At 36.5% G+C, this 11,045-nt stretch overlaps 1 long non-coding RNA gene across 1 annotated transcript; it reads right to left on the minus strand.

Moving 5' to 3' along the window:
- Window positions 1–7,074: 7,074 nt before the first annotated feature.
- LOC135081245 (uncharacterized) lies at window positions 7,075–8,182 on the minus strand. Its single transcript, XR_010259156.1, has 2 exons — window positions 7,573–8,182; window positions 7,075–7,291 (listed from the first exon to the last, which is right to left on the minus strand). It is a non-coding gene; the product is annotated as an uncharacterized LOC135081245 (long non-coding RNA).
- Between the last annotated feature and the right edge of the window lie 2,863 nt (window positions 8,183–11,045).

The following is an 11,045-nucleotide window of genomic DNA, read 5'->3' on the forward strand; positions in this document are numbered from 1 at the left end:
GTTTTATTTGCTTCAATAGTCTAATTTCATGTTTCTAAATAATTGACTAGGCCATTGAATTACCTTCACAAAACAATAAGTTCGATTAATTTTTAATTATTATCTGTTATAGGATATTTTAGCATGAAATACTCAACACCATAATTTAGATTCGAATCAATTGAAATCGAAAGCAAGCAGATAAAATAATAAACAAATAAGTTTCTTTTTTGTCGACTGTACGCTTATGCCAACTTTTCGGCTCTTGCTTTGGCGGCGTCGGCGTCTTTGTGTCAACAAAAGGCGTGCGGCTTGTCGGCATTTGTCGGCGCGTGCGCTTTGATTTAATTCAGTTTTTGACTAGCTTTCTTGTGTGAAGGTGCGTTTTGTAGTGCTCGTGAAGTGAACTATGACGCACACGGCCGAATACTGAAACACTACTCAAATCTGTCACTCAGCTGACGGGCTCCTAAATTTAAGTATCCTTCAATTTTAAATGGTATTCTCAAACGCTACTCAACGGATTTGAAGCCGTGATCAGCTAAGCAGCTCTCAAATGTTTACATAATGGCAACATTTACCAAAAAAAGTATGTTTTCATTTACACAAATGATAACTTTACGTCTTTTATCCATTACACGCAGCATCGTTTGGTTATGTATTGTCTTTTATGGAAATATACTCAATCAACTTAACATAGAACAGTTTATTTTTAGTTTCTATTATATATAAATCTCGTTTTATCATATAAAAATAATAATGCTTGCATTTTTATTTAATTAAAAAAATAATTTTAAATATGATACTTTTAATTGTTGAAATCTATTAAGTGGCGATCGTGGACCGAAACGTAACCACAATTGACATTTATCATTGTTGACTGACAGAGCATCAAATTGACAAATCAACAACTCTTGGAAATGCTGCTATGCGATGTCCCCTTAATCCTCAGAAATAGGCATGTTTATGTAAAGCGATTTCATAGCAGCTATTATGGTTGTTACTTCGTGCACTATACGATGCACAGTTGGCTGTTAGATGTGGAAGATATCACCTAGTACACGTTCATAACTTCCCGTTGCGTAGAACAGTAGGGTTATAATAAGTATTTGGTCCACTGGTTGTATGGCATTTGGTGAGGGGTTTCAAAGAGCTTCCAAATTATGAATCCAGAAACAACACCGTTTCTTTAGAGACGCGGAACCTCGCTCGGAATTGCATGTCATTATAATAATATTTTTCAATAGCGTTCAGCCTAATTGCGTTCCTGCGATTAGATCTAGGTATTTCCTCGAGGCGCGAAAGAAATGATAACGATGACACACATTATTTACCACTATTTAGGTCGTTTTAGGTATAACAATAGGATTTAAGATACCGCGCAAGCACTCTCAAATTTAACAGCTGCTTAAGACGATTTGACAGTTGTTTGAGTAATGCTTAGCGTTGAATGGCGTTTCAGTATGCGAAAATTCATTTAAGTGGCGTTTGAGTGCAACTTAATTTGAGAGGTGCTTAAAAATTGAGAACTGCTCAGATATTGTTTTGAGTATGCGAAATGTAAGTTTAGGAGCTGCTTAACTATTTGAGAAGCCGTCAAATATTTAAATGGCGTTTCAGTATTCGGCCGACAGATGCACAAATGCAAATAAATTTACTAAAACGCGCCTTAAAAATCATGGCCTTTGCTGGTTGATTTTTCGATGGTATCGTGACGTGAGTCCGTTTTACTGTGATTAACATAAGATAATAAGGATAGACAACGATATGAGAGTAGGCCTGCAACATTGAAGTGATAGCTCGCCCAATCAGTCGATCAGCTAATCGGCTATCAGCTGTGACGACTGCTGTGAGTTGTTATGACGTGAGTGTAAACAACAAAAAAGTGTGCAGTGGTAGTGAGCGTTGTGTGTGTTGTGTCTCGTGTTCCTGTGCAGAATGAATACACTACAGCTTTGTTGTGTAAGTAAAAAATACAGCATGTTCCATTATGTAAGACGAAATGAATTTTTATTTTGTTAGAAAATGTAACTTTGTAAAATCATTATAAAACACATACTCAAATTTGGTGAACTTGTTCAGTGTACCGTATAGATGCCCCCATTAAAAGGAATGTAGCTAGTTTAGAAGGACCCTGTATATGGTTACTCTAATGAATAATGTTAATGCTATGATATAGTTATTTTTCTAAAAATTATTCACTGGATGTTGTTAAATTTATCACTGAATTAGATCTTGAACCGACGTAAATAAAAAGTTGTTTTAACTCACAGGATGATGCACTTCATTTTACGATGCACTAAACGGGATTCGAAGTGTTGACCTTGGAACTTGAACACTGTAGTTGAACTCGTTGACACTGGACACGTAGACACGACTTGCGGAGCAGGATACAGCGGGATATAGAAGAGCGATGCGCGACCACTGGAGAGCCGGGATAATTTCGGCTTTGGATGAACCGGGATACTTCCGGCCTCTGGATGATGATGAGTCCAAACCGGGATGACGACGATGATGACGACGATGATGATGATGACGGACACTGGGCTATGATAGTTCGGGTGATGACGATGTTGGATGCGTGGCACTGCTGATTATTTTTGCACACTTGGAGACGTCCTTGAGATGTACTTTTACATCCCACCGCTGCCACCAATGTTATGAGGATATTAAAATGTCTTTTTAAAAAACAATTATTTTTTATTAACTGAAATACGTTTACTTTAAACACAGAATTTACTTTGAATATCCGAACTGACTCTATTTTGAATGCCCGAAAGTTAGAGGTCCTTACTGGATGGATGCCCGGTCTGAACTGCGCCTCCGAACTGGAGGTTCAGGCTCGCTGCATCGTGAAAATGCTGACTCTGCAGGTTAGGATGGCAATACAGCAGTTTAGCCAACATTTTCAAGGTGTAACAGTACACACAGGTGGTAGTGGATGAAGAAACGTCAAAACTTCTCATACTCAATACGTGCAAAGGACTTTACACAGTACATCGCTTAGCTTTTGGAGTTAAAGCATGTCCGGGAATTTTCCAACGCCTTATGACATCCTTGTTGGCAGGCATCCCTGGAGTGGCAGTCCTGATTGATGACATAATTGTCTCCGGTTGCTCAAGTATGGAAATGGAGGCCAGACTGGACACAGTTTTAGACCGAATTAAACGTGCAGGACTACGACTTAACAAGACCAAATGTAAATTTGCCAGAGACAGTGTAGAGTTTCTAGGCTTTAGAATAGACTCAGAAGGCATTCATCCGGCACCAAGTAAGGTGGATTCCATAATTAACACACCGGAGTCTAAAAATAAGCAAGAGCTTCAAGCATTTCTTGGACTATATAACTTTTATGAAAGGTTTATTCCACACAAGGCCACAGTTCTTGAACCATTACATCGGTTATTAGACAAATGGAAATGGACTGAATTAGAACAAAATGCCTTTGATACAGCAAAGCACTTACTGACTTTTGATCTGACACTTAGCCATTACGATGTGAACTAACCGCTGATCCTTACCTGTAACAGTTCTGAGTACGGTGTGGGAGCGGTACTGTCTCATGAAGACGAGAACCATAATGAGTGTCCAGTAGCCATGGCTTCAAGAGCATTTGATAGCAATATGCCCAACTTTCTTACAAATATAGCAGGTTAATGATTTTCTGAAACATGCGTCTGCTTTATGAGAACCCCCTGTAACGTTGCGTTTTAGCTGTTTTTCACAAATTGATATTTCTTCTCGATATTTGGATTTAGGATACCACTAACGATTGGCGTGATTTAGAATTAATTTGCAATAGATGGCGCTTTTTTGCTCAGTTAATTGAAATATATTTTGATGAAACATTTCCTAGTGTTTTTATATTGATTATTCTATTTTTTAAATAGAATATTTTCAGTGTTCTGGAAATTGTTTTCATCATGGTTTTATTAGTACATAGGTACTTACTTTTTTTAAGCGACGAAACGAAACGTTTCGCGATGTCAATGGAATCGCGACTGTCAGTTGAGCTGTCAAATCACTTAGGAATTTTGGTCGATCGTGCGCAACCGCAATTTTATCATTTTCGGGAATGTAATTCCCTGTATTTCAAATCGGGTGATGCAAAATGCATCGACGATAATTTTTTTGATAAATAAAAAAAAATAGCACACATGAGGTAAGTTCCCGTCGGAGAATTTATTTATATTTTCGTGATTGATATTTTTCGTATTCCAGTACGTGGTATTTCATGTGATCGTTTCTTTCAGAAATTTCCTAAACGTTATGTTGGATGAGGGCTGGGATGCTGAAGACTGCGAGTGAAGTTCAAATTAGCGAGCAGTCTTCGTAAGTATTTGTTTCCCATTGCGGGTTTTTTCATAACCTAATGCCACGTTCCACATGTGATGCTGACACTCGTATTTTTCGTTTCAGATGCGGGATATTTTATAGACATTGAATATTTTAGATATTTCAATATTTCATATTGATTTCTTTTCATTTCGTATAAATTATTTCTCCTTTCTAAACTGCTGATCTCTTCGCATTTCCTCCTTGTCATCAAACCTCTGTCTCTGCAAGAGTTTTAACGCTTTCCTGTCGAGGAGATGCAAGAGCTTCATCTGGCACTGCGCGCTTGAGGCCGTGGAGGACGCTGCTTGTAGCCTAAAAGTGTGCGAGACCCGTTGGACCCCGGAAGAAGAGAGGAACGTTCAGGGTAACGGCTTATAACCGCATGGCTTCCAAGGTACCCACTTTTCCATCCTTCAAGTAGGAGTCTTTCCGACCTGACATCGCGCAGTTATCTTAACTAGTAGAGTCTTTTAATATTTAGGCTGAGTTTTAAGAAATTTGTAGTGGCAATAATATTCACCAAACCGAACCTAATTAACGACCCTGAATCCCTTGAGATTGGCACTATCTATTACAGTAGTTATAATATTGTAATTGTCAAATGTATACGAGCTTACGAGACAAAATAAATTGTGTCAATTGAGAGGGAGCTGTTATATTTACATTTCTAATTACAATACAAGGAACGGTAACTTTTATAAATTTCTGCAAGCCGGACAACCTCTTTTCACGTGCAGACAATTCACCATCTTCTCAGTCTGCACCGGTGGCGGTTCAATTCCAGTCACCAAGCCGCCAGGAAAAAATCATTTCTTGCACCCCACATGCAACGTGGGCATTCCAGTCTGCTGCTCACTCTGCCTAGCATGGCGGAGGAGTTTGGCTGCATATTGCTCACTCCTTGTTCCGCATTCTCATAATTGGTAGCTATTTGAATAGCTTTTTCGAAGGTTAAAGATTCATTTTCAATCAATAGTTGTTTAGTAATATTTTCATTTTTAATACCACAAACGAACTTATCTGTCAAAGCTTGGTTCAAAAACTCTCCAAATTGACAGTTGCTTGCCTTCACTTTTAATTCCAATATGAACTCGTTGATATATAATAATAATAATAATAAATAATAATAAAAACGTTTATTTGAACCAAAAGTTACATTATGCATGTATTACTATGCAAAAGTTACAAAAAGTGGCATGATAATCGGGGGTCCCATGACTACTAAACTAGGTTACAACCTGTATCTTAGTAGCCAGTGATTCCTCAACTAAGATTTAAATACAATGACTTGGTCCGATTGGTTAGTCTTTTAAAACAAAACCAAAACTTTTAAAACAAGAAAAAGAAGACTTAAATTTAGTTTAAAACAGTGTTACATAACAATTAGAGTACAAACGAATGAACGTGTTATTGTGTGAGAGTGAGTGTGTGAGAGTGAGTGAGTGAGTGAGAGTGAGTGAGTGAAATTATCAGTGTGTAAGTGAGTGAGGTGTGCAAGTCTGTGCTGAGTGGTAAGGTGGCAACTGCATAACCTGCAGGGCTAAGATGCGCGCCGTGATAAACTGCTATCGCGGCGTTATATCGATTTTGACGTCACTATATCGTTTTATCTACCGGCGCTAACATGGCACCCCGAAAATTATCATGTCATCTGTCAAAATGTGATAGTGATAGATTTGTTTTTTTTTTTGTGATAAACCTGGCAAGCCCTAACATGAAGCGCTAACTATATCATATTTTGACATCACGATAGGATAGGATATGGTGTTTTTATCGTCCTCGATCCTTGCCCACGATAGCAAGACGATAGGAGATTAACTTTTTTGCAAGCTACTTTAACTCTATTTATTTATCATTTACAATGGTAAATGATATTTTACGATTAATTTGAGGCTAGAAAAATTCAAAGAAAGGAATCTAGCACCTTTGTGATACTTTCACTTCTAGGTGGAGATTGAGTTTTAGTTCAAGAGTTTATCAGAAGCAGCATTTTGTAATTATTGCAATGGATGTGAGGCGAATCTTGCGACAGTTTATAATCATTAACTGCAAAATCTAAGTGCTCCCACAGTCCCACCCACATTTAATTATTACATTACCTACTATGTAAAATAACCATTACTTACTTACCTACTTAGGTAGGCAGTCAACAACAGTACATCAGACAAATATTAAGTTGCAAATGACGTGAGATACCCCATAGTGTTTAGCTTGATTTAAGTACCCACTGTCATCTGTACATAATCTTGTAAAAATTATTGAAAATGGGGCGGAATGTGGTGACCGAGCTTCTTATGTCTACATTATTTTCAAACAGTGGCAAGGTCATTGTCAGAAATTAGCATTGGGTGGGATATGTAATCAATAAAAAATTGCTATAATAACAATGAGAATAAATAAATTTTACTAATTTTATAACTTGACGGTGATACCATACCTACATACATTCCACATTACTATAAATCTAATTCCTCCGTTTGGACTTTTTTAAGGGCTTTAATGTGACAGGATGATAATCTTGTACAATTTATTCCATTATAATAAATTCATTCATCATCATCTCAGCCATAGGACGTCCCCTGCTGTAATGATTTCCATGTTGCCCGATGGGGCAGCAAGGTTCTAGAGTGGAGGCCGGGTACTGGAATACGCAGCGTGGGACGTCCATCCACAAGGTGGACCGACAACATCACGCAGGCCGCTACCAACCAGGCAATAAATTCATTATTGCAGTGTAATTTCAAAATAATTCAACCATTATTTACAAAATCTTTATTTGGAAAACTTTTGTTTTACAATAGCTATTGATAATTTCAAACACTAACAGAATTCCATGAATTGGTTAGCCTAGCCAGTATCCTTGAAGTTTTTTGCTGATTGTTATTGTGAATTTTCACGACAGTGAGCGAGACTTGCTTATGTCTGCTTTAGAATGAAATAATCACTCATAATCCCACACTTCTTCATCCACTGTCTGAAAAAAGAAAGAACATTATTTAAACACAATTATTACAATTACATAAACAGTTCATAAATAGAAACATTTACTTAATCCTATTTGTATTTTAAGTTTACATACAAAATGTTAATCATCAATATTATTACACAGTGAAAGAACTATGTGAAATAAATATAGGAAAGAAGGTGAAAGCTTATTTGTAGGAATAAAGATATTTTTCCTTTTATCAGGTGCTATTACTTATGAAAATCAAGATGTGCGGATTATAGCTAATATTTTAGACTTTAGGTACTTACTTTGCTACTTATGAGTGTAAATTTATTTCTCAAATCTCAATAAACTTTCTGACTGCTTCATGTACGTTGAATAATTACTGTAAACCTCGCATTATGGGATAGGTAGTGGAGTTCGGTTATTCTGTTAATTTTGAAGACTTCATTCTTTAATACTATCGGTATGATTAGGAATTCTTCATTGTTTTTCTTTAACTTGGTCATCTCTTCGTTTGATATTTTCCGTACTTTAGAAATATTAAAAATAAGACTGGAAACATAAAAATACAATTTTAAAAACACAAACAAATACAATCAAGCAGTCATGTAATGTCAACAAAATTGACATAACTTTTTTTTAATGACGTTCTCACTGCTTTAAGATATGTGTTTTAGCCGAATTAATAGCAGAAATGAACGAGATTGAACGAATGAGCTAAAATATTTCAAGGTTGGCCAACATAATAACGCAAATTTTTCTTAATATGGCAACAATTGGGTTATCACGCGATAGCGGTCGATAGACTTTTCTATCGATGGTCCCATGTTAGGGAAAATGATAAAATTATCTACGTGATCGAAAATTGTCTTATCATATCATGTCATTGTCGATGCGCGCATCTTAGGCCTACTGATCCTATGTAAGAAGCGATTCGGTTTCATTATAGTCTAACGAAAGAAGAAATAATTTAACTGCTCTCCTGAATTCATATCTGGTAAGTGGGTAAATACTTAAACGTTTATTCACTTTGTTATAAATTTTAGAACTTAAGGCCTTGAACTGACGTAGAGCCCAGGCAGTTCGACCAATAACCCGAGGACAGATCGGTGCTGCCCGTCTCTTCGTTGAGCTTTGGTGTTCAAATGGTAAGGATGAGTGCCGTCTCAGGAGCATACCAAGAATCCCCAATTGCCTGACTGTGAGCACATTACAATCGGAGTATAATTTATCTGTGGGATAAATTCTTTTTTGCCTAATCATAACTTTGAGAATAGCTCGCTGTGCCCTCTCTAATTTTAAAAGTGTGGTCTTTGGGGCTCCACCCCATATTGAGGCACAGTAGGAAATTATTGACTGACATAACCCATGGTATATTGTTAATAGTGTTTCCTTTGGAGCACAATTACGTAAATTTTTGAAGATATAAATCAGTCTACGGACTCTCGTAGTTACTGTGCTTATATGGACATGCCAGTCAAGTCTCTCGTCAAGATAGACTCCCAAGTACCTCACAGCACTTACCAATTTTAGTGGCTTACATTTACATGGACTGGTGACAACGTAATCCTCGTTCTGACAAGTATGAAAAGTGAGGCCATCAGGTAGATTGTCATTATTAGAAGATTTAGAAATGTCATAGCGTATTACCTGGGTTTTGTCTAAGTTAAGGGTCAGAAGATTACGTAGATTGTGTTACCGACCATTTCCGGAGGAACATCACGCCCCGCCTACAGCACTTCTGCCAACTTCCGCTAATTGTCTTAAATAATTAAATAATGCCTTACAAATTGATTTTTTTTGATCATATAAATCTTAATTAAATTGTTTTAATTTAATATTTATCTATTTAGGTCAGCCTAATATGTTAAATGAGATTTAATGGAAATTAATAGTTGTTGTTATGTTCTAAAACAGTGAAGTTGAGAGGTGGTAATTGTGTATAAAATGGAGTGTACGGTGTTATTCGAGACATTTCTCTGTTCCTAATTGTAAGGGGTAACTCTGCCCGAATAAATACTGGTCATTAATTCTGCGTGATTATTTCCACCCTGACCTCTGTTTACGATTGTGTGTCTTTCTGGGTACATTTATGAAATGTAAATCGTTCAGCTATCACTGATTTTTTTGTCACATAATGACTGCAGGATTTGGACAAGTGTCGAGTAATCTGAATCACACGGTTTTTTCGGTGCAATTAAGTTTTTCAGGGTTTCATAACCTTCCGCCCCAATCAACGTCAGGAACAATGCTACCTTCTTCTTCTCAGGCTTTACCTCATTCACGATGAAATATTGCTCCATTCTGTCTTTATATGTTTCAAAATCTGTCTCTGTTTTGTAGGGCTCTATAGATCCAATCATGTTGCTTTTGGTGTCGTGGACTCGATGTTCTCGTATCTCGTCGTCGCCAATGTTATGTTCTTAAATAATATACTCTTCAACTTGTTACACAACGTTTATTTACTCATTTACAATTCCTGTTGACCAACTAAGATGGACGCTAACACAATGGCGCCAAACTCGCCATGACATCTAGTGTTGTCATAGGTGCCTAGTGAGAATTTTTGTGCAGCTCGAATTTATTTGCATAAAAAGTCTGAGCCCTTAATACAAGATAGTCAAGGACCAAGTTCATCAGAAAAAAATAACGATTTTATGACTTCATCAAATGACCCCAAATGCTTCTCAGAAAATGAGTTAGATGATCTTGTAAGAGATTTGAATCTATTTAAAGCATTAATAGCTTTTAGAAACTTGTAAATTAAGTCTTAAAATTATACTGAACTTGTAGAATGAGGTATTCTAAAAGTTTAGAATGCGAACTTGTGGAATACCTCTTTTTACAATTTAAAGCTCTGGGTTGCACTGTTAACATCATGTTGTGATTCCTGACCCGACCACGACATGAAACGGACTTTTTACTGTGGCACAAAATGGTAATTTTAATTGTGTTTTATTGTGCCACTTATCCCAAGAATTTGTGCCTTGTACTTTTTGAGTAATAAGAGTACGATTGTGGTCGGGCTGGAGATCACGGTTCCTGGCCCGACCACAAGCAGATCTAATAAAATATCAATAGTGTGAAGACTGTGAAGTTACTGATTCGGATTAGTTAGTTTTTAGCATGCTCATTTGAACACTTTGTTCGTGACAATTACGTCGTCTAGGTATCTTTAAGTAATCGATGTTCACCGATTACTTAAAGATTTCTCGACCAATTTGAGTGACTCTTTTTTTGTTCGATAGTAGATACCTGCCATTTGGTCCCATACACAATTTAATTTAGTTTAACGTAGTCGTTTTTATTTTATGGGCATGATTTTCGAACAGAATTTTTTCGGACTCAGATTACAAACGTTGTCATTGTGATTCCTTGAACCGGATCGGAACATACATATCGTCGAAATTTAGGAAGCTACCGGTAGATGTCGCGGTAACACATACCTAATATATTTTTTATTTATTGAATTTGCAGTAGTAATTTGAATGATTTATTCAAAACTTGACTAATAATTGTCAATTATATTTTTTAGTTCTATGGACTATGATTAAAATATAATTAGGTACTTTTATTTACGTAACGAGGTACGACTATTTTTGCTTTTAGTTTTAAAGCTCAAATGTGGATAGTTAGCATTATTTTTTCGTAAGTGCCTTTTTTACTATTGTCACGACCACCTTTTTATAAGCCTTTTACATACTTTTTTGTATCATAGATTTACCTATTAAGAAAAAATTAACCAGTGTCAAACTAGCTTCTGTTTGTTTCACTCACA

This window comes from Ostrinia nubilalis, chromosome 19, assembly GCF_963855985.1.
Source record: "Ostrinia nubilalis chromosome 19, ilOstNubi1.1, whole genome shotgun sequence".
NCBI lineage: Eukaryota > Metazoa > Arthropoda > Insecta > Lepidoptera > Crambidae > Ostrinia > Ostrinia nubilalis.